Source organism: Bubalus bubalis, chromosome 2 (assembly GCF_019923935.1).
Source record: "Bubalus bubalis isolate 160015118507 breed Murrah chromosome 2, NDDB_SH_1, whole genome shotgun sequence".
NCBI lineage: Eukaryota > Metazoa > Chordata > Mammalia > Artiodactyla > Bovidae > Bubalus > Bubalus bubalis.
In genome coordinates this window covers 60200309-60224717 of record NC_059158.1, presented here as the reverse complement: position 1 = coordinate 60224717, position 24409 = coordinate 60200309, and the positions used below count along the sequence as shown (strand labels likewise).

Genomic DNA, 24409 nt, shown 5'->3' with positions numbered 1-24409 from the left:
TTAAAGACTGGTGGAAGATTGAGCTGTCTAGTGATTGGAAAGACCTTTCCACTCTTGATTTCCTAAAAATGATAGAAATACTAAATTTTGAAAAATTATCTCCTTTCCAATTCTTAATATCTTTTATATTAACATAATTGCCTGTTTTTTTCTTTTAGAAAAATATTATTTTTGTCACTTGTGAGGATTCAGAATTATAACATCTATTTGACTTTGATACTTTTAAAAGTTTATTTTTACACATTTGAACAATTACAGCGTCTCCATATGTGACATTTTTAGTCTATAGAAGATACTTGTACTTGTGGATTCATAGATGTTTTGCAATAACTTTGTGGTCATTCAAGGAATTGAGTCCATTAAACAGAAATTATTGAAAGCAATGGATGCTCATCAAGTCATGGTTGATAAGAGTGGGGTTTAGCAGTGTTAACAGGGACCAAATTATGGAGGAATATGAATTTTTTCCTGCAGATTCCAAGGATGCACTAAAGGATAATTAATAGGGGATGGGGGGAATCAAGATATACATTTCCAAGCTATTGCCGCCAGGAGATAGAGCAAGATCTGGGGGAAATATCCAGGTAAGGAAATTTAGCCCAAATTTCAAGGTTCAGTGTTACTAGGGAAGTGCAGACAGAATGGAGAAGATGCAATAGATTCTAGAGCTCTTTTGAAAATAAAATGGACATGATGAAGTGACGGGATATAGGGAGCTGAGCAAAGAGAAGACATTTGATGTAACTTGACGGTCTGGCAACATTTTCCTAGGTGAAAAATTTGGAAGCAGAGCAGCTTTGGCAGTCACGAAAATAAGAGTTTATTTAGACCTAATTTGTGACGTACACAACTGAGTGACTTACTTTGACTTTTCACTTTCATGCATTGGAGAAGGAAATGGCAACCCATTTCAGTGTTCTTGCCTGTAGAATCCCAGGGATGGGGGAGCCTGGTGGGCTGCCGTCTATGGGGTTGCACAGAGTTGGACATGACTGAAGTGACTTAGCAGCAGCAGCAGCAGCAGTTTGTGACACCTTTGGGAGCTGATTAGTGGCAGTGGTCTTGCTAGGTATACTTCATATGCTTGTGTAATATTGACTGGTATAGACTGTGTTGTATTAAACATACCAAATCTAATATTGCAGTTTTTTAAAAGGCATATTAAAAATCTTCAATCTATATGCAATAGGCTTAATGGATGCTATGGTTACTTTATCATCTGTCTTATTTAGAACTAGCCTTCTGCCCTGTGTGTTACTCAGAAGAATCATTTGCTACAGTTAAACAAATCTTTATTGTCTCCTATTGGATCATCCTGCTGATGGTGTTCAAGTAATTGAAAGCTCATTTGCAATGCAGGGCTTGCAAATTCCAGAGAAAGTCCTGTTGGCATGTGGGGTTCACATGGAGGGGAAGTTACATGGAGGAGGAGAAGTGCCCACTGAAAACACTTTCAGATTCCCAGGATTACCTGGGTGGTTTATTGGCGCAGAGATGTCTGTGAGAGAATTCACAGTGGAAAGTGAAAATTTCACATCCCAAGAAGCATGTTCAGAGTACCAGTTTCCTGGAACTTCAACATGTTCAAATCCAACTAATTTGGAGAAGTCTGTCTCTAGGAAGAGAGCTCACAGGTTTTTATATGTTGCAGTAACAAACAGACAATGATTTTACCTTTTATGTAGTTAGATTTTAGTTTATATGTGCAGATAAATAGAACATTAATTATTTGAGTACTGGTTATTTGTCATGTTCATCACCGTATCACTACTGTCTGGGCATATCCCCAACTCTCAATAAATATTGTTTAAATGAATTAATTTTAGTTAAGATTTTTCTCTTAGTGTTTGTGTGAACTGACTGGGAAGGGTAAAGGAGAGGGCAGGGGCTGGGGAAGTTGCCTCAACCATAGGGTAGACAGTGGAGTTCCAGTGAGTGGTCAGTGCCATGGTGTCCAGGGTTACCTTAGACTGCCTACAGGCACTTTTGAGAAAATGGATTAACTCTAGGAGTTCAGGATGAAGCAACAGAGAGCATCAACTTGTGGGTCTGGGACAGCCGTGGAGAATCAGATGGTGTTTCATACATGTGTTCCCTGGGTTTTCACAGGTGTTTGTTGTTTTGCTTCTATTTTGAAGTCTAGGTGAGCCCATGTCATAAAATAAGATTTATTTGTCAAGTTTTAGTTCTAAAGGTGTGACAGAAGTACAGTATCATCCTAGGAACCCAGATCCGGTACCAAGTTTGTAACAGTTACATATTGCAGCCTAGAGAAGAGATACATGACTAGGAATGTGGGCATCTGTGTCCTCACCAGAGGGGGCAGCTTGGGGAGGCAGGGGATTGTGAGTCAGAGCGATGGGCATGACCTTCAGCCTATTCGCTCTCTGCCCTTCCGTACTTCGGTCCTAGAGTGGGTGTACAGGAATGTGACATGAAGCCTGGAGTAAGGATGTGATGATGCTCCAAGGCATGCTGTAACCATTTGTCCTCTGCCGCCATTCTCTTCCCCTCATTGCATCCTTGTATTTCTCCTTGTATTCTTTGCATATACTGTCCTCTCTTCTTCTCCCTTTTGACCCTCTCTTTTCCTTTTTCTCATATTCCTTCCTTCTCCCAGCTGTAAGATATGAATTTTAAGTATAGTAAAGCTTCTGCATCAAATTTTAATAATATAGAAAATAAAATCTAATATATAAATAAAGATAATCTAGCAAAAATGCCTGGACTCTCTTGGTGTTGGAAGATCCCTAAAATTGAAAATAATGTACTATATTTTTTGCTATATGATACAGTATATGAATACATTTCATTTTGCCTTGATTTAAAAAAAATGTTTTACACATAACAAAGAAAACACAGAAGACATAGCTAAGTTGCCTGCTTTATTACTCTAAAAATGAATAAAAAATCATAGCACAGATTTGTTTGTTTGTTTTTGCTTTGAATTAGCTGTAGCAGAACAGATGTCTACAAAATGTAGGCATATTTTCGTTTTTGGAGAGTACACAATTTCCAATGACTTGAGCTATGATAATTTGTGTGACTCTTTCCTTTTCATTCAGTTCAGTTCAGTTCAGTTGCTCAGTAGTGTCTGAATCTTTGAGACCCCATGACCACAGCAAGCCAGGCCTCCCTGTCCATCACCAATTCCAGGAGTCCACTCAAACTCAATCTCCATTGAGTTGGTGATGCCATTCAATCATCGCATCCTCTGTTGTCCCCTTCTCCTCCTGCCTTCAGTCTTTCCCAGCATCCGGGTCTTTTCCAATGAGTCAGCTCTTCACATCAGGTGGCCAAAGTATTGGAGTTTCAGCTTCAACATCAGTCCTTCCAATGAACACCCAGGACTGATCTCCTTTAGGATGGACTGGTTGGGTCTCTTTGCAGTCCAAGGGACTCTCAAGAGTCTTCTCCAACACCACAGTTCAAAAGCTACAATTTTTCGGCACTCAGCTTTCTTCACAGTCCAACTCTCACATGCGTAGATGACCATTGGAATAACCATAGCCTTGACTAGACGGACCTTTGTTGGCAAAGTAATGTCTCTGCTTTTTAATATGCTATCTAGGTTGGTCATAACTTTCCTTCCAAGGGTAAGCATCTTTTAATTTCATGGCTGCAGTCAACATCTGCAGTGATTTTGGAGCCCAAGAAAATAGTCATCCATTGTTTTTATTGTTTCCTCATCTGTTTGCCATGAAGGGATGGGACCAGATGCCATGATCTTAGTTTTCTGCCTGTTGAGATTTAAGCCAGCTTTTTTATAGTCAATAAAGCAGAAATAGATGTTTTTCTGGAACTCTCTTGCTTTTTTTCATGATCCAGCGGATGTTGGCAATTGGTCTCTGGTTCCTCTGCCTTTCTAAAACCAGCTTGAGCATCTAGAAGTTCATGGTTCACGTATTGCTGAAGCCTGGCTTAGAGAATTTTGAGCATTACTTTACTAGCGTGTGAGATGAGTGCAACTGTGCGGTAGGTTGAGCATTCTTTGGCACTGCCTTTCTTTGGGATTGGAATGAAAACTGACCTTTTCCAGTCCTGTGGCCACTGCTGAGTTTTCCAAATTTGCTGGCATATTGAGTGCAGCACTTTCACAGCATCATCTTTTGGATTTGAAATAGCTGAACTGGAATTCCATCACCTCCACTTGCTTTGTTTGTAGTGATGCTTCCTAAGGCCCACTTGACTTCACATTCCAGGATGTCTGGCTCTAGGTCAGTGATCACACCATCGTGATTATCTGAAGTCGTGAAGATCTTTTTTGTACAGTTCTTCTATATATTCTTGCCACCTCTTCTTAATATCTTCTGCTTCTGTTAGGTCCATACCATTTCTGTCCTTTATTGAGCCCATCTGTGCATGAAATGTTCCCTTGGTATCTCTTATTCTCTTGAAGAAATCTATAGTCTTTCCCATTCTATTATTTTCCTTTATTTATTTGCACTGATCACTGAGGAAGGCTTTCTTATCTCTCCTTGCTATTCTTTGGAACTCTGCATTCAAATGGGTATATCTTTCCTTTTCTCATTTGCTTTTCTCTTCTCTTCTGTTCACAGCTATTTGTAAGGCCTCCCAGACAGCCATTTTGCTTTTTTGTGTTTCTTTTCCATAGTGAAGGTCTTGCTCCCTGTCTTCTGTACAATGTCATGAACCTCCGTCCATAGTTCATCAGGCACTCTGTCTATCAGATCTAGTCCCTTACATCTATTTCTCACTTCTACTGTATAATCATAATGGATTTGATTTGTGTTGTTCCTGAATGGTCTAGTGGTTTTCCCTACTTTCTTCAATTTCAGTCTTAATTTGGCAATAAGGAATTCATGATCTGAGTCACAGTCAGCCCCCAGTCTTGTTTTTGCTGACTGTATGGAGCTTCCCCATCTTTGGCTGCAAAGAATATAATCAGTCTGATTTTGGTGTTGGTCATCTGGTGATGTCCATGTGTAGAGTCTTCTCTTGTGTCGTTGGAATAGGGTGTTTGCTATGACCAGTGCATTCTCTTAGCAAAACTCTATTAGCCTTTGCCCTGCTTCATTCTGTACTCCTAGGCCAAATTTGCCTGTTACTCCAGGTGTTTTTTGACTTCTTACTTTTGCATTCCAGTCCCCTATAATGAAAAGGACATTTTTTGGGGGGTGGCCACCTCATGCGAAGAGTTGACTCATTGGAAAACACTCTGATGCTGGGAGGGATTAGGGGCAGGAGGAGAAGGGGACGACAGAGGATGAGATGGCTGGATGGAATCACTGACTCAATGAACGTGAGTCTCAGTGAACTCCTGGAGTTGGTGATGGACAGGGAGGCCTGGCATGCTGCGATTCATGGGGTCGCAAAGAGTCGGACACGACTGAGCGACTGATCTGATCTGATCTGAAGTTCTAAAAGGTGTTGTAGGTCTTCATAGATCCCTTCAACTTCAGCTTCTTCAGCATTACTGTTTTGAGAATGTATTTTTTATACAGTAAAAATATCATTTTTACAGTGTTATATATGGTGAAGTTTTGTTCATTTGTAGTTTTGAGATTCATTCCTTAAGTGACTCTGGGGCCCAGACACAAGAGTTAGGTTCTTTTTATGCAAGGAACAAGGGGACGACAGAGGATGAGATGGCTGGATGGCATCACTGACTCAATGGACGTGTGTTTGGGTGAACTCTGGGAGTTAGTGACGGACAGGCAGGCCTGGCCTGCTGTGGTTCATGGAGTCACAAAGAGTTGGACATGACTGAGCAACTGAACTGAACTGAACTGATGCAAGGAAAAGGCTCACTCGGGTTTCCTCAGTAAGGTTATATTTAGGAATGAAGAAGAGAGAATTCCCAGTCATGTGTCCAGCCGTTAAGGGCATCCAAGGAAAATGGACTGAGATTCAGAAATGCGAAGCAACCAGTACAGCTCAGAGCCAATTCCCTCTCCTCCCGCTAGTGACAGAGTTGATTCTCTGCTGCCGGAATGAAGCCTGCTTTTCTTGCCACTCCAGCCTCCTCTCTTTGTAAATTTTTTTCCTTTCTTCTCACTCAGCTTCTGATCACTCATAGTTGTTATTTTTCATGCTTTCTATCACCTCATAACATCTATCAAGCATCTTTTCCCTGTGTCTTATTTTCTGCTCCAAATAGTCCGATTCTCTTCCTGTGAGAGCTCAGAGTCTAGAGCATGTTCTTGGTCCAGGTAACCCCCTGTTGCTTTGTTTACGTGGAGCTTTTACACCAGGTCCCCATTTACACCTTAGAAGACATAGTCTTAGCTCAAGTGCTCACTCTGGTCTCCTCAAAGGCTCAGAGTTATGCCAAGTGCTTCCTGGTAGCTTACACTTTTAGCAGGAGGATGAGTGCAGGGCCCTCATAGATGGGATTTAGAGGCATGGTAGGCATTTGGGGAGAAACTGATGGCTAGTTTGCATATAGTGGGAAATTACTTTGGCACAAGGAGGACAGAGTTTGGGAACCCCAAACACTAGCCCGGTGTGTTGCTCACAGTTGACCCTCCATGTATTTTGGCCTTGATGAAACGATCAATAATAAATGAGAAATAATTGTTCCTCACTAAGTTTTAGAGGCTTTTCTCGACTCTCATTTCATATTTTATTTATCACCCCCCTCATTTAATTCATATTTTTCTTTTCAGCTTAATTTTCATTTCCTGCTTTATGGGTTATTTCAGCCCATAGGTAGGGCTTGAAATATATAAACAGCTTCTAAAGGGAGTTAAATGTATTCGATCATGGTGACATCTATGAGTAGGTAACGCTCTTTCAGGTTTAAAAAGTGATAAACAGTGCATCCCAGAGTGTTGTCTCTATCTTGGATAAATTAGTTATCTGCAAGTCCCTGAGCAGATACTCAAAGACTATATAGGTAGCAGTGGCAAAAAGCAGAGTAAGAGTATTTTAAATGTGAGACAAATTTGTCTTTAAATGTGTGTGTTGCTTCTATTTAGCTGTGTGTGTGTGTGTGTGTGTGTGTGTGTCGCGCGCGCGCTTTTATTATTGTTGCTGTTTTCTAATTTGTTTGATTTGGGGCATGATGGAACTTGATGACTTATTGATAAGATTTTTCTTTTAGCACTCTTTTTTTTTTTTTTTTTTTTTTTGCCATTTCTTGCCCAAATCTTTCCCATGTATCTATTGAGGATTTACTATGTACCAAGCACAAAGAAAGTGATGCAGTTTTTATCTAATTCAGATATATAGCAAGCCCATGATTGCTGTACTTATAATTCAGCTGGCAAGATGTAAGTAGGTTGAAAAGTATGGTATCCTTGATTAGGGAGCAATTTTCAGTGTGTACAAGCACCTAATACATTCTTTCAGACTTCACACTGTGTTTTCTTCTGTAGAAAGTTTTCTTGGTAGGTTCTAGTAGACAAAAATAAATTTCATCATTTCATTTGATAATGAGCAATTCATAGCTTAGAATAATTTTCTCAGAAAAATATGCTTTAGCGACAATGGGTAAGAGATTTTCTCTTCTAGTATTATCAATAAACATTTAGAGTTCACCAAAAATGTGTGAAGTAAAATGGTAATTAGTACACAGGATTTTAGCTTGCAAACTAGATGTGTTATCCTCTAGTCATGAAAAGAAAATAGTCAAAATTCCTGAGTTGTAGTCTTGATTCTGATGCTTTTAATGTATCTCTCATTATCAACTGTATTGATTTTCTTTTTGCCAATAAAGGAAACACAGTCCTACATATAGGACAGGGTGGTTTTGAAAATAAAATGTTATTATACCATTGAAAAAAAAAATATATATATATATATTTTTTTTTTCCCCAAAGAATTGGGCCTCCCATCTCTTGAGGGGGGAATGTTAGGTAGGTAGAATAGGGAAAAGGAGTCCAAAATGGCGGTGGCTAAAAGACAAGGAAGGTCTGAGGACCAGAGTGAAAACTTCAGGCAGAACAAACAGCACTCCTGGCTTAGCCCAATTTGCATAGGGCAGGCCCAGGTGGAAGAAAAAACATATAAAAGGAGGAGCCAAAGCGCTTTCTCTGGGACTGTCTCTCCCGCGTTCATGCACGTGCACTCTCTCTCTCTCTTTCTCTCTCTCTTTCTCCCTCCCCATGCACTTCTCCACTCCCTTTTCTTCGAGTCTTGGATTCTCCTGCTATCTTCTAAATAAAATAGAGCTGTAACACTGAAAAAAAAAAATATTTTTTTAATTTTTTTATCATTTTTTTTTATTTTACAATATTGTATTGGTTTTGCCATACATCAACATGCATGCATTGAAAATATTTTGAAAGGTTAGAAGAACCTAAAATGTTTATCATCAGTGACTAACCTAGTCTAAATATATTACTGTTTAGAAATTAAGAATTAAGTTAGACCCAAGTTCCTAATAAGATGACATCTATTTTAGCTTTTATAATAACAAGTTATAATATGTCCACATGTCTGATTCCTCTACTAGATTCAAAGCACTATTTTTTCACCTGTGTCCCCAGTCCTGAGCACCGAGTAGGTTTTCAATAAATGTTCATTGGATAAATAAAACTGGTGAGGAGGTGAGGAAAGAACATCTTTATATAACATCGCATTCTGATTACTGGGGGCTTCCCAGTAAGCTCAGTGATAAAGAATCTGCCTGTGGTGCAGGAGCCATAGTAGACACAGTTTCTATCTGTGGGTCAGGAAGATCCTCTGGAGAAGTAAATGGCAACCCACTCCAGTATTCTTGCCTGCAGAATTCCATGGACAGAGGAGCCTGGTGGGCTACAGTTCATATAGTCTCAAAGAGTTGGACATGACTAAAGCTGCGAAGCCGTCTGATTACCATAAACTTTTCAGTCATATTTTGGAGAGAGGTAAATCTATTAAACAGGTACTGGTCACTGTTTCCCTTTTGCCTCAGTCTAGGAGATGGGAAGGCTTTTGTTTCTTTTATTTTACCCTTTTTGTTGTTGAGTGGTTTCAGTAAAACACTGAGAGGATGTGGTCTTGGTAATATCATCTTTGTCGGTTGTTTTCAATGAAGTCTTCATTGCCTAAAAGAATGTACTGATATGATTTGATCTTAAATGTCTTCATGCATACCAAAGAGGTGAAGACTGGTTTGCCCAGTTTTACCTGGTCATAAGATGCTCCAGTACTTTGGCCACCTGATGTGAAGAGCCAATTCATTGGAAAAGACCCTGATGCTGGGAAAGACTGAAGACAGGAGGAGAAGGGGACGACAGAGGATGAGATGGACGGCATCACTGACTCGATGGACATGAGTTTGAGCAAACTCCAGGAGATGGTGAAGGACGGGGAAGCCTGGCATGTTGTAGTCCATGGGGTCTCAAAGAATCAGATACAACTGAGAGACTAAACAACAACGAAGTGCTCTAGAGGAGTGACCTGCTACGGCTAATACTAGGACTTTCCCGGTAATAATAGACTAGGAGCATTAAAAACTGATCTTCAATCATATCATTCTTTTAAATACTCACAGCTTGCAAATTCAGTTCAGTTCAGTTCAGTCGCTCAGTCATGTCTGACTCTTCATGATCCCATGAACCGCAGCACACCAGGCCTCCCTGTCCATCACCAACTCCCAGAGTCCACCCAAACCCATGTCCATCGAGTCAGTAATGCCATCCACCCATCTCATCGTCTGTCGTCCCCTTCTCCTGCCCTCAATCTTTTCCAGCATCAGGGTCTTTTCAAGTGAGTCAGCTCTTCGCATCAGGTGGCCAAAGTATTGGAGTTTCAGCTTCAGCATCAGTTTTTCCAATGAACACCCAGGACTGATCTTTAGGATGGACTGGTTGGATCTCCTTGCAGTCCAAGGGACTCTCAAGAGTCTCCTCCAACATCACAGTTCAAAAGCATCAATTCTTCGGCACTCAGCTTTCTTTATAGTCCAACTCTCACACCCATACATGACCACTGGAAAAACCTTGACTAGATGGACATTTGTTGGCAAAGTAATGTCTCTGCTTTTTAATATGCTATCTAGGTTGGTTATCTTTTCTTCCAAGGAGCAAGTGTCTTATAATTTCATGGCTGCAGTCACCATCTGCAGTGATTTTGGAGCCCCAAAAAATAAAGTCTGACACTGTTTCCACTGTTTCTCCATCTATTTCCCATGAAGTGATGGGACCAGATGCCATGATCTTCGTTTTCTGAATGTTGAGCTTTAAGCCAACTTTTTCACTCTCCACTTTTACTTTCATCAAGAGGCTTTTTAGTTCCTCTTCACTTTCTGCCATAAGGCTGATGTCATCTGAAAGCCCTAGGAAAGCCATATCTGAGGTTATTGATATTTCTCCTGGCAATCTTGATTCCAGCTTGTGCTTCTTCCAGCCCAGCGTTTCTCATGATGTACTCTGCATATAAGTTAAATAAGCAGGGTGACAATATACAGCCTTGACATACTCCTTTACCTATTTGGAAGCAGTCTGTTGTTCCATGTCCAATTCTAACTGTTGTTTCCTGACCTGCATACAGGTTTCTCAAGAGGCAGGTCAGGTGGTCTGGTATTCCCATCTCTTTCAGAATTTTCCACAGTTTATTATGATCCACACAATCAAAAGCTTTGGCATAGTCAATAAAGCAGAAATAGATGTTTTTCTGGAACTCTCTTGCTTTTTCTATGATCCAGTGGATGTTGGCAATTTGATCTTTGGTTCCTCTGCCTTTTCTAAAACCAGCTTGAACATCTGGAAGTTCACGGTTCAAGTATTGCCGAAGCCTGGCTTGGAGAATTTTGAGCATTACTTTACTAGCATGTGAGATGAGTGCAATTGTGTGGTAGTTTGAGCATTGTTTGGCATTGCCTTTCTTTGGGATTGGAATGAAAACTGACCTTTTCCAGTCCTGTGGCCACTGCTGAGTTTTCCAAATTTGCTGGCATATTGAGTGCAGCACTTTGACATAGCTATTATTACATGATTTTCTATTTTCTATGGCTCAGTGTTGAATTCTACTGACATGTCTTTGCAAAAGTTTCCATGCATGTGTGGACTCTGACATCACTTGTTAGAAAAGGGAAACTTGGTTGTAAATGTTGCCTTTTCAGCACATCATAAATGCTCCTGAATGCATCTTTCTTGGCTTAGTAGCATGATCTCCTGTTTGTATAGTGCTTTACAGTTTTATACATAACTTCTTTGAAAATACTCCAGAAGAGAGGAGAATAGGTGTCACAGGCATTTTGTTGTGACTGCTCTGTAAGTTTCTTTGACCAAATGTGAAAGTGAGAGTGTTAGTTGCTCAGTCCTGTCTGACTCTTTGTGACCCCATGGACTGGAGCCCACCAGGCTCCTCTGTCCAAGCAATCCTCCAGGCAAGAATATTGGAATGAATAGCTATTCCCTTCTCCAGGGGATTTTTCCGGACCTAGGGATCAAACCCGAGTCTCCTGCATTGCAGGCAGATTCTTAAGTTACCTACAGAATATGTAATGGTCAAGTAAAATTAAATTTGACTTAATTATGTTGACATTTCCACACCTTTTACTATTCTGGTAAATCTGTGAGCCAAGAAAATGCTTGCATAGATATATCTATGCTAAATCATATCATTGGGTTTTGGGACCTTGTGTCTTGGGAAATTAGGCTCAGGTGAGATGATTGCAATCTCCTTTGCTCACAGATAGGAAACTGTGAGTAACCAAAGAATAACTGAAATAGAGATGTTTTTTGATTTTTTTTGTCAAGGTAGATATGTCTCTCTTTGTAACAGAGAAGGCTGAAGAGAAAGATGTTTATAGTTTGGACAAATGTAATGCTTTTTTTATTGTGTTTTATATATTTATTTTATAGGGGTCAGGGGAAGGACTTATTCAAATGCATATTTATAATCCATGACCACTTTCTTTGGTAATTATAGTTTGTTGACTTCTGTTTGAGATGGGGGTAAGTGAAGAGAAAATTCTGATCTAAAGAGAGGGGGTAAGTGGAGAGAAAATTCTGGAAAAGAATCAGGTAACTCTGGGGAGTTTGCTCAAGCTCATGAATATTTAGGTAGTTTAATATATTTAAATCCATTTAACAAAAAGGAAAATGGCCATAACATTTTCTTAAAAAAACTTTTTTTCTTAACAAATAACAAAGAAAAGTGAACTTTAGTAACTGAAACTTTTATTTCTTCACAGCTGATATTTGGGAGAAGTTTTGGGTGCCCTATGATATTTTGTACACCCAGTCTTAAAAATGAAATTGTGAAATTTCATTTCACAGTGACCCAGGTATCTTATATATCCTTAGGTGTTTTATAAAAAATAAAGTTTATTTTTCCAGTTCTACAAACACCAGTAGTTCAAGTCTTTTTTTTTTTTTTTTTTTTTTAATAGGTCATTCAGATACCAGCTAGTAGATATCAAATCCTTATCAGACAGTGAAAATCTCTGAGAGTACCAGGTGTCTAAGCAGGTAATTGCTTTAGGAACTTCTATGACCACTTAGTAAGGCACCGAATATTTACTTAGCTATTATCCTTCTGAAGAGCATCAAAGAAAAAAGAAAGGACCTTTCTAGAGTATAATCAGGTTGGAATAATTCTCTTTAGCTCCCAATCAGTTTTTTTATTTGCTTTCTTGTAAGCCATAATATTAATTCATCAGGAAGAGAAATTATTCATCTTGTATAATTTTTTAATTAGTAAAGCTCCACATTTCTTATTGCACATCAGATTTGTTGTTCATATCTATCCTGAATCTGTTTATTTGTAATTGTTTAAACCAATCAGGTTATACTTCAAGTAAAGATGTGATTAATGTAATACTTCGATCTAAATTTAATGAAAGACTATATTATATGATTTCCTAAGAAAACCAAACATTTTACAGCATATAAATTTTGCCCTGCTAATTCTGAAAATCTACTGAAGGCACAGTATGTCCCTTTTCAGCTTCAACAACAGATGCCTTCAGAACATCAGGAGAGTTGCTGAATAACAATTTTGTAGAAAATTTTTATTGTTTTTAATACATCAATTATTTTATACTGTTAGCTCAATTTTGGGAAGTTCACATGCAAATTTAATAAAATATTTTTACACATTAGTAAATAATGTATTTGAGAGTGATAATTTGGTTGTACTTGACAGAAAATCAATTAAAACTCAGTTAAGCTTAGCAAAGTATATATAGGCTATCATAATTGAAAGTTCTGTAATGATGTTTCAGACATGGCTGAATCTAGGCACTCTCATAGTTTGTTTTCCATTTAGTTGGATACATTTTAAGGCAATGCCACCATAAATAGGACAACATCACCAGGCTTTCAATCCCCCAGTTAGTCAACTCAAGTGACTAGAGATTGCTTCTTTCTAAATAGTTTTAGAAAAGGGTTGATTTGATTTTCTTTGTTGTCACTTAGTCCAACTTTCCATTCCTGAACAAGAATAATTATGACTAGGGTTATTGTGCATTCATTGGCCGGTCCTGGACCTAGAATAACCCCAGGCAAGTAAGTAGGAAAGACGTGTAGGTCTGCAAGGGAAACCCAGGGCACTATCATGAGTCTCTGCCTTGTTCTGCCTTTGTTTTTGTTTTGGTGAGAGGTGGTGATGACGGCAGCAAAGCACAATGTATGTATATACTAATTAAATGAAGAGTGTACCGTTACCGTGTACCACATTAAATTAAATGCGTACCATTATATATGTCCCATTGAGCAAAAAAGCAGGAGTTTAAAATGGTATACTAATATTTGGTAGTAGAACAGCATAAAGAATAAAAAACCTCGATACTGAAAATGTTTCATTGCTGAAGAAAGGCCTGGGTACATAACCAATCATCTTACAAAATACTTGTGATCATAGCATTTCTGAGACTTTCTCACTTGCAAAATAATTATTTGGTTAACAGTACATACATTTATACATTTATTTTTGTGTTGAATTTTATCACTGTAGAAGGTATTGCAGATTTTATTGAATAGTGTTTGTATAATTTAATTATATCCAATGATGGTAATATTGCAATCAATTTACAATAGAGGCAAGGATTAGTAAAACCCTTCTCCCCACTTTCTGCTTTAACTGTGGGAAATTGGAACACTGTATCACAGCTCACTGAAATTTGTCTTTAAATACATTATTCATTTCATGGATATTAGCATCAATAAAAGTAAACTCCACAGGACTGGAAAAATTAAACTAATGACTTTTTACATAATCCAAGTAAATGAATGCTTTCTGGTCCAATTTTTCATTAAGGACTCAACCACAGTTTCTTGATTCCCTTCATTTGAATAGCCTCAATTGTGGGACTATTTACAAAAATGCTTAATAAGAGCATTTATTGAATAGGTGTTCTATTTCCATACACACACTGAAATATATTTATACACTGTTACAGTTTTGGGTAGTAATATGTGGTCTTTTAATAATTAAGAGTGGCCCCTATCATAAGTGTTTTATAAATGTTTCTTCAATTACCTGAATATGTTTTTTAATGTATTAAAATACTATAGTAAAGAATAGTGACTCATAATTTTCATCTTCCGAGATGAAGGAAGGACAGAAAGAAGAACAGAAAGAAAGAAGGCAGGAGAGAGGGAAGAAGGAATGAAAGAAGGAGAGAAAATACCTAAAAATGAAGAATAGTTGGGAAAAATTGTTTCTAAATGGTGCTAAAATTCATATTTGCAGTATTTTAGAAATGGTCCTAGTGTGCTCCTCCATCCATGGGATTCTCCAGGATCTACTGGCGTGGGTTGCCATTTCCTTCTCCAGGGGATCTTTCTGACTCAGGGATTGAACCCAGGTCTCCCGCATTGCAGGCAGATGCTTTACCCTCTAAACCACCAGGGAAGCCCAGTTTAAAATTAAGCCTAATTAAATCTATAAACTATACTCCTGCTGCTGCTGCTGCTAAGTCGCTTCAGTCATGTCCGACTCTGTGCAACCCCATAGATGGCAGCCCACCAGGCTCCCCCATCCCCGGGATTCTCCAGGCAAGAACACTGGGGTGGGTTGCCATTTCCTTCTCCAATGCATGAAGTGAAAAGTGAAAGTGAAGTCGCTCAGTCGTGTCCGACTCTTAGCGACCCCATGGACTGCAGCCTACCAGGCTCCTCCGTCCGTGGGATTTGCCAGGCAAGAGTACTGGAGTGGGGTGCCATTTCCTTCTCCAGCTTTCTTCCTAAATGAATTAAATCCCAAGAATCATTCCCCTTTTATATCTTACAAATATGAATGCCCTGAATCTATTTCTATTTTTGCATTGCCATTTAGCAAATATACACAGATTTCTAAGAAATAGTTTGCTATCCTCATCGTCTTTGACCTTGCACCACTTCCCTGTTTTATCATATTCATATCACCTTTAGGATAAAACCCAAATTTTGACATGTCATTCAGGAAGCTTCTTGATATAGTCTTATCTTACTGTAAAATTTTTTCATAAATAGTTTCATAAATATTTTATTTCAAAATCACTAATCACTAGCAATCCTTAAAGGTGGCATGTTTTTTCTTGTTCGTGTACCTTTGCTTATGATGTTCCCTCTGCCAACTAATTTGTTCATTGGAAAACTTCTGAACTGATGGTTCAGATTCCCTTTTTTTAAGGAAGAATTTCCTGAACTTTCTCTTTGTTTCTTCAATACCTCATTTTGCCATTAATGTAGTCTTGCTTTGACAGACTCAAAGGAGGGTATAGACTTATTTTCTTCTCCCTAATGATTAATACAGGGCTTCCCTGGTGGATCAGTGGTAAAGAATCTGCCCTCGATACAGAAGACGTGGGTTTGATCCCTGGGTTGGGAAGATCCCCTGGAGAAGGAAATGGCAACCCAATCTTGTATTGTTGCCTGGGAAATCCCATGGACAGAGGAGCCTGGAGGGCTATAGTCCCCGGAGCTGCAGAAGAGTTGGACCTGACCTAGTGACTATTACAACAGCAACAACGACTAATACAATTGGACTTGAAGTAGGGGTTCAACAAACACCCACTTGTTTGTGTTGTTATTCAGTCTCTCAGTCATGTCTGACTCTTTGCGACCTCATGGGCTGCAGCACAGCAGGCTTCCCTGTCCTTCACCATCTCCCAGAGCTTGCTCAAACTGAATGTCCATTGAGTTGGTGATGCCATCCAACCATTTTGTCTTCTGTCATCCCCTCTCCTCTTGCCTTCAAATCATTCCCAGCATCAGGGTCTTTTTCAATGAGTCAGCTCTTTTCATCAGGTAGCCAAAGTATTGGATATTCAGCATCAGCCTACCAATGAATATTCAAGGTTGATTTCCTTTAGGATTAACTGGTTTGATCTCCTTGTTGTCCAAGGCACTCTCTCAAGAGTCTTCTCCAGAATCAAGATTCAAAGGCGTCAATTCTTCAGTGTTCCACCTTCCTTATGGTCAAACTCTCACATCCGCACATGACATGACTACTGAAAAACCATAGCTTTGACCTTTGTGAAAAGGGCAAAGGACCTCTGGACCTTTGTCGGCAAAGTAATGTCTCTGCTTTTTAATACTCTGGCTAGATTTGTCATACTTTCTCTTCAAAGGAACAAGTGTCTTTTAATTTTATGGTTGTAGTAATCATCTACAGTGATTTTGGAGCCCAAGAAAATAAAGTCTGTCACTGTTTCCATTGTTTTCCCATCTATTTGCCATGAAGTGATGGGACCAAATGCCATGACCTTCGGTTTTTGAATGTTGAGTTTTATACCAGCTTTTTCATTCTCCTATTCCACCTTCATCAAGAGTTCTTAGTTCCTCTTCGTTTTCTGCCATAAGGGTGGTGTCATCTGCATAACTGAGGTTATTGATATTTCTCCTGGCAATCTTGATACCAGCTTGTGAAATGTCAGACACACACACACACACACACACACACACACACACATAAGTAAATAGCTTATATACTTGGCATATAAGTTAAATAAGCAGGGTGATAATATACAGCCTTGATGTACTCCTTTCCAAATTTGAACCAGTCCATTGTTCCACATCCAGTTCTAACTGTTGCTTCTTGACATGCATACAGTAGGTTTCTCAGGAGACAGGTCAGGTGGTCTGGTATTTCCATCTTTTTAAGAAATTTCTACGTTTATTGTGATCTACACAGTCAAAGGGTTTAGCATAGTCAATGAATCAGAAGTAGATGTTTTTCTAGAACTCTCTTGCTTTCTATATGATCCAATGAATGTTGGCAATTTGTTCTCTGGTTCCTCTGCCTTTTCTAAATCCAGCTTGTATATCTGGAAGTGTTTGGTTCAAGTCCTGCTGACACTTAGTTTGAAGGATTTTGTAAATAACCTTACTAGCATGGGGTTCCCTGGTGGCTCAGCTGGTAAAGAATCCACCTGCAATGCAGGAGACCTGGGTTCGATCCCTGGGTTGGGAAGATACCCTGGAGAAGGGAACAGCTACCCACTCCAGTGTTCTGGCCTGGAGAATTCCATGGACTGTATAGTCCAAGGGATTGCAAACAGTCAGACACGACTGAGCAACTTTCACTCACTCACTCACTAGCAGGGGAAATGAGCACAGTTATGTGTTTGAACATTCTTTGACATTGCCCTTCTTTAGGATTGGAATGAAAACTCACATTTTCCAGTCCTGTGGCCACTGCTGAGTTTTTCAAATTTGCTGGCATATTAAATGCAGCACTTTAACAGCTTCATCTTTTACGATTTTAAATATCTCTGCTGGAATTCTATCTCCTTCACTAGTTTTGTTGGTAGTGATGCTTCCTAAGGCCCACTTGGCTTCCCACTCCAGGATATCAGGCTCTAGGTGGGTGATCACACCATCATGGTTAATCTGGGTCATGAAGATCTTTTTTGTATAGTTTTTCTGTGTATTCTTCCCATGTCTTCTTAATATCTTCTGCTTCTGTTAGGTCCATACAGTTTCTGTCCTTTTTTTGTGCCCATCTTTGCATGAAATGTTCCTTTGGTATCTCTAATTTTCTTGAAGAGATCTCTAGTCTTTCCTATTCTGTTGTTTTCCTATATTTCTTGGCCTTGTTTACTTAGGAAGGCTTTCTTATCTCTTCTTGCTATTCTTTGGAACTCTGCATTCAGATGGGTATATCTTTCCATTTCTCCTTTCCCTTTTGCTTCTCTTCTTTTCTCAGCTATTTGTAAGACCTCTTCAGGCAACCATTTTGCTTCTTTCCATTTCTTTTTTGGGGGATAGTTTTGATCACTGCCTCTTGTACAATGATATTAACCTTTGCCCATAGTTCTTCAGTCACTCTGTCTATGAGATCTAATCTCTTGAATCTATTTGTCATGAACTTTTTTTTAATGAACTAAGTTAATTTTCCAACTTTACTTTCCCTAGAGCATAGGAGTATATTAGGGCTATATGAATGTCACTGCCTCAGTGAGAAGACTAGAATGCACAGGAAATGATTGTCCCAAGTCACTTATGACAATCATCTTATACTTTTCGCCTAGAACATTAGGGTAAAAAACATTGAGAAGACAACCGCCAAGGCAGTTGGACGAAGATGTTAAGGCATCCTAAGTCATTTGAACTTTGTCCAGAGGGTGATACGGTTGTATTACTTGTTAGAGAAATCATAGCTGAGTACTGATGATCTGGTAAGGAAGTAAACTTGAAGAAGTAACAAAACGGAATGATCAGTATTGAGTATAATTGGATTTTTTTCTTGATTTAACTGCATGTAGCTAGTAAGGGAAATAAAAGGGATTAGTAATGCATGGTTTCTGTCTTGAGCAATTAGAATGAGAATTGTAGTATTTACTTAATTAAAGTCTCAGGATGAATGAAAAAAAAAGATAATTGTGAACCAAGAATCCGATTTTGCATATTTTGAATTTAGATGCCTATAATAGAAATAAGAAATGAATATTCAGGAAAACTTTTTTTGCAACATTTTGGAAATTAGTTTGTAATATTTCTAAATTCTTGGAGTTAGTTATAAAAAGAAAAATAAGTAGTAAAATGATTTTGAAAAGTTTTAAGATCATGATAACGGTGGTCTCTGTTTCATGGTAGTCTTTATTTCATTTGATGACAAATAAGAATATCTTTTCGCCTGGCTTGTTTGTTTAGGGTGGTTTTGATGTGTATGGAATATTTAAAGGTACAAATGTTGCATCAACCAGTTGAGGCTTCTAGTCATATTGCAATGTTTATAGTGGTTTTCTTAAACTAACACTATTGGAAAGAATGAATATTTGGTAAAATAAATAAATAAATAAAAATGGTTGGCTTCATTTAATTTTTGTACCTCTTTAAATTTCATACTTTGTAATAAATGGTGGCAACATAGTATAAGATTGAGAGTAATGTGTTTGTACTAAAATTTTAAGAATAATTTGAGGAATCATTCACATGGAAATTGATTTTATATTTTAAAATAAAATGTGTTAAAAAAGACAGCTCATAAGCATATGTCAGTTTTTGCAAGAATATTTAAGATGCTCTTTATATAAACAAATCTAATCATATCAGACAGTGGAATAATAGATCCACTTCAGAGTATGTGTCATTTTCCTGCAAAAAGAAAGAAGTAGGCACAAGTTCATTCTTGTTTTTTGATGTGGGTATTTTTATGCTTTTCTTTATTCTGTCACATTACATAAAATATTCTAGGTTGAAAGTATTTTCCACAGTTAAAGTGGATTTCAGTCAATCTGAGATAGAAATAAAAGCTGTGGGGATAAGCTGAATTAACTGTTTTAAGGAAAATATTTACTTTGCTCCAATGTTGGAATATAATTTTTAATATTTTTTTTTATTTTTAAACAAAATTACTTATGTTATCTTGGCTGATTTCTTTCTAATTTCATACCATTAGATTAACATTCACATAAAATATATAGGGAAATAGCCATTTTGCTAAAAAATAGTTTTGTCTCCTTTTTTTCTTCTCCGTCCCCAAGACAGACAAAAGAGAAAAAAAATGACCTGGTTAATCACTTGGAAATCATGACATAATTTCATGGTTACCGTTTAGCTGTGCCATGTTTGAAATTTCCTGTTCAGGTTGAACAGATACATGATAATGCAGCTTTTATATTTTCAGGAAAGATAAAGATGAATCATATCATTTATATACCCTAAAAGTCAATCCTAAGAACATATCATGCAAATGATTTAATAAACAGCAGCATCATTGGGTAGATAAACAGGTTTTTCACTAAAATTATAGAATATCTATAAATGGCCTTAAAATATATCCTGCCCATATTTTAATTCAGATTTTACAATTGTTGCCTTCTCTGCCAGATGCTGTTGATGATATGACTATACCCTACTGTTTTATTATCTTCCAGATAAGCTTTTTTACTTGAATTATTGCCCCAGAGTTTGTCTCTGGTGCCTCATAAACTCAGATGCCTTTTTTCTTTATCTCTAAACATGTTAGAAAATGAAAAAGAATACGGTGAACAAATAGATAAACAGGCTTCTAAAGAAAATTTTAGCTAAGTTAGAATCGTTTCAGAATATTCAGATGACTCAGATACAAAGAGGCAGAAATAAAGTATTTGAGAGCCGTCTTTAGTCTATAATTTGAAAAAGTCAAAAGTACAGGTCTGGCTTTGCCAGTGGCCTGTATTAGAGTTATGGAGGGAGGCTGAACAAGAGTGAGATACGCTTGTGCACTTGTGCCTCCCCTCCTCCTCAAAAAAAAAGCACTGTTTTTTCTGTTTTGGCAAGAAGAAATACTGTACTATAAATTTTTTTTCCTGCTATTTGAATTTATGTCAGAGGTCCATTTGAAATGATGGAATTAAGGGAAGGCGTAATTTACGCTGTTGCATCTGGAAAGACTTTTCCTTTTTGTCTGTTGGAATAAAAATGTAAAAATCTTAACGAGCTGTTATGTCTTTTCTAGTTATAGCATGAGAATAAATGGAAGGATAAGCTCCCCAAATGCTTCTCCATGGAAGTTGAAGTGAAATGAAAGTTAAAATAGATGAGTGCTTTCTACAATTTTGTTTCACCTTCTTAATCAGGGACAGAGTATGCGCTTGGTTAGTCCCATTAGCTAATAAGTGGAGGAGACAGCTGGGCCGAGTTGTCATACAGCCTGAGGGAGAGAGGGGTATACTGTCAAGCAACCATCACTGTTTTAATAGTAACATATCCATGAATTAAAACATTTAACTCATTATCTAGCAATGTTACTCTTTGCCCTTTTCTAGCAATCTATTACTCTGCTTTTTCAAAAAAAAATTACATGCTTTACCACGGTTTTCCTATTATTGGGTAACTTTCTTGAACTTTCACAAGAAATGTAATTAGAATTTTAGAGCAAGTGTTATAATATCTAAATTATAATACCCATAAATGTAATTATTGATTACCTCTATTGAGTCCAATTTTAATTTCATTTTTAGTTATATGTGATTGCATCTGGTATACACAAGAAAAAAGAAACCATAGGAGAATTTGAATGGCAGCTGTATAATTGAAAGTCAAGTGTCTGCGTATTCTTTCAACTATATTTGAACATACCTACCCAGGTAAGAATAAGTGATTGCTCATTTCTATACTTAACACGATTTTGAAAAATGATTCAAAAGTATAAAAGATGTCTTTATTTTGTACATATTATTTAAAAAGACAGTTTTATTGAGCAAAATGGTAAAATACATAAAAGCAAAATAAAATTGAAATCATGAATGTCTGTTCTCTAAAGATAACTTCTTTTATTATTTTGTTCTATATCACTTGTTTTTTGTTTTGTTGATTTTTCCCTTTAAACAATGTTGGGCTAATTAGTATATGTATTTTTTGTTGAATTTCTTTCTTGTTTTTGTAACAAGTCTATTTTGTTCTATTTGAGAATATGAATTAATGTTCATATTTTCCATTGTATCTGTTAAATATAAACATACATGGTTTAAAATGTTTTTAGATTGGGTTTATTATTCAGAGAATATCTTTATAGATAAATTGATATAAATAGTGCTCATTTTGCATAAGTAGAGTTACTAAAATTAGCATCACTGGTTCAAAGTCTATAATGTTTTTAAAGCTTTTTATTCATATTGCTGAAATTACCTCCAGAAGGTGATAATGAGTTATAGTTTTCATTAGTAATTTTTGAAAATATTTGTTGACCCACTGATTTAGAGTTTTCCATTCAAACAGTTTCCCTAACTGTTTGTGTTGGGAATTAAACCTAGTTTGTGTTGAATTAAAAATGTAAAAAACTAAGTTAAGATTCTAAATTTTGGTTGCGAGCAGTAGCATCCTTTACTCACATGTATTCAGCGAGTTTGTCTCTTACACAACTAAGCCTAGAAGGAAAGTGAATATTATATGTGCACAATCCTTTCACACTGTCTAAAAGTACATTTATAGATGACAGTGAAGTATACATTTATTTGATTAATATCTGCTGAAAACATTATTTCACTCAGCTCAAGCACTGTGATTATTTCATTATTGATTGTATGATGGTGGTGATAATGGACATTAGGGGCAGGAAAACATAAAAATAGTTGCTAGTTGCTTTCTTCTTATAATTTTCAATAAAATATGATGAAATAAGAAATATATTCCAGTACTTTAGGCACAGATAGGATGTATTAAGTGCCACGAAAGAAGTAAAAGGAAAGGGTGATTGCTGATAATGATACTTTCAGCTTGGGAACTGAATCCTTCACAAATGAGAAACCAGTTGAATTGTGCTTTTTATTGGAGGCAGGATTTGACAGGTGAACATTTAAATAGAGGGTCAATTGGTGCATAGATACAGAGCTGCGAAAGCTGGTGATATTCAGAAAATTGGAAAATAGAGTAGATATAGCAGAGTGATGAGAAATATGTTCTGTGACTTGGATTCCTAAACTGTGGCATTTATATTTCATCATTATATGATGAGGGACAGTTGCAGGGGAATAAGATTATCTGTGCTTTATTCTAAGAAGATTAATCTGGAAGTGATATGTGTTAGACTAATGGAGAGCAAATCCAAAGGGAGGGAGAACAATTTGTAGGCTTTTCTGTTTTATTTTCATCAACATCTGTTTAAACACTTATTTGCCAGGCACTATGGTAGGGACTGTAGAGAAAAAAGATGAAGAAGATATAATCCTCACTTTTGAGGCACTTATAGTTAGACATGCATGGCAAAAAAAAAAAAAAAAAATGGAATACACCATGACAGAGTAACAACTGAATCATTCTCAAGGTAAGACTGATTGGTAACTAGCTATATTGAGATGTAGATACCAGGTTATCAACTAATACCGTTTTTCCAAAGACATCAAGTCTTATTATAAAAACAGTGTTTCTAGTCTTTGCAAGAATTCAATGAAACTTTAGCTGTGGTGAAAATAGTGTAAATGAAAAATAAGGCAGTGGTAATGTGGTGGAAGATTAAGGAGAGGGCTTTTTATCTTAAGAAAGAGGGGCAGGTTGGCATTAACAGATACGGGGGGAAACAGCAAAACTGGGATTTTCATGTGGGTAAAATAATAGGTTTGGTGTTGCCTTGCTCTCATGTTTTTTGCTCATATCTTTGCTAAGGCACTCAGCATTTTAAAATTTCATTGCAATTCCTTACATAATTAATTGAGGATTCATTTATTCACTATGAAAAGTGATGTGAGTTTCTTTAAAATTACAAGTATGATAAGAGTAAAAATAAGTTACACTAAATAAAACATAAGTAAAAACCTGATTTGATTCATAGCTATTGTATATATACATATATATATATGTGTGTGTGTGTATATATGTATATATATTTGCTATATGTATAATTTAGCGTTTCTAGCAATCCCATGGACGGAGGAGCCTGGTAGGCTGCAGTCCATGGGGTTGCTAAGGACTGAGTGACTTCACTTTTGCTTTTCACTTTCATGCATTGGAGAAGGAAATGGCAACCCACTCCAGTGTTCTTGCCTGGAGAATCCCAGGGACGGGGGAGCCCGGTGGGCTGCCGTCTATGGGGTCACACAGAGTTGGACACGACTGAAGCGACTTAGCAGCAGCAGCAGCAGTCTCAAAAATGGATGTATGTTCCTGCCCTAAGAGCTTAAGTAAATTTATTATAGAAGTCTTAGTGTAATGGACAGGAAAATTATCCTTACCACTTAGGTGCCTTAAATTTTGCATTGTTGAAAGGAAAGGGAAATTTGTTAATATGGAGTTATAAATAGATAAGTTTGTAGAATTTAAGAATTCAACTTCTCCAGGAAGTCTTTCCTGATTTTTGGATCGGAGACCAGATCTTGTGCCACTGATGAACCTTAACACCGATTATTAAACATTCCTTAGTTGTACCGTGCATTGTGGTTTTATCTATCATTTCCTGAGACTAAGATTCTTGAGAATTGAGTCATCATTTATCATTCCAGATATAAATTCACTCTAAATAAAACTCACCACAATGTTGGTTTTTGTAGATACTCTGTAAATATTTCTTAGATGCAAAATTGAATCCATTTCCATGATTTGTCTTCATCATTCCTGCCCTAGCTTAGATGTTTTTCTGAGCTCTATGTTAGTTTTTCCAGAGAAGGCAA

At 37.3% G+C, this 24409-nt stretch overlaps 1 protein-coding gene across 4 annotated transcripts in view; it reads left to right on the top strand.

Moving 5' to 3' along the window:
- Positions 1-24409, top strand: part of GULP1 (GULP PTB domain containing engulfment adaptor 1) — a 340099-nt gene that overhangs the window by 108926 nt on the left and 206764 nt on the right. For 3 of the 4 annotated variants that reach the window (XM_044932616.2, XM_025273621.3, XM_044932608.2), the window contains exon 2: positions 21269-21394. The exons of the other annotated variant lie outside the window; for it this stretch is intronic. The gene's annotated coding sequence lies outside the window, so the exon portion shown is untranslated. The remainder of the gene's footprint in view (positions 1-21268; positions 21395-24409) is intronic. 4 annotated transcript variants of the gene reach the window in all.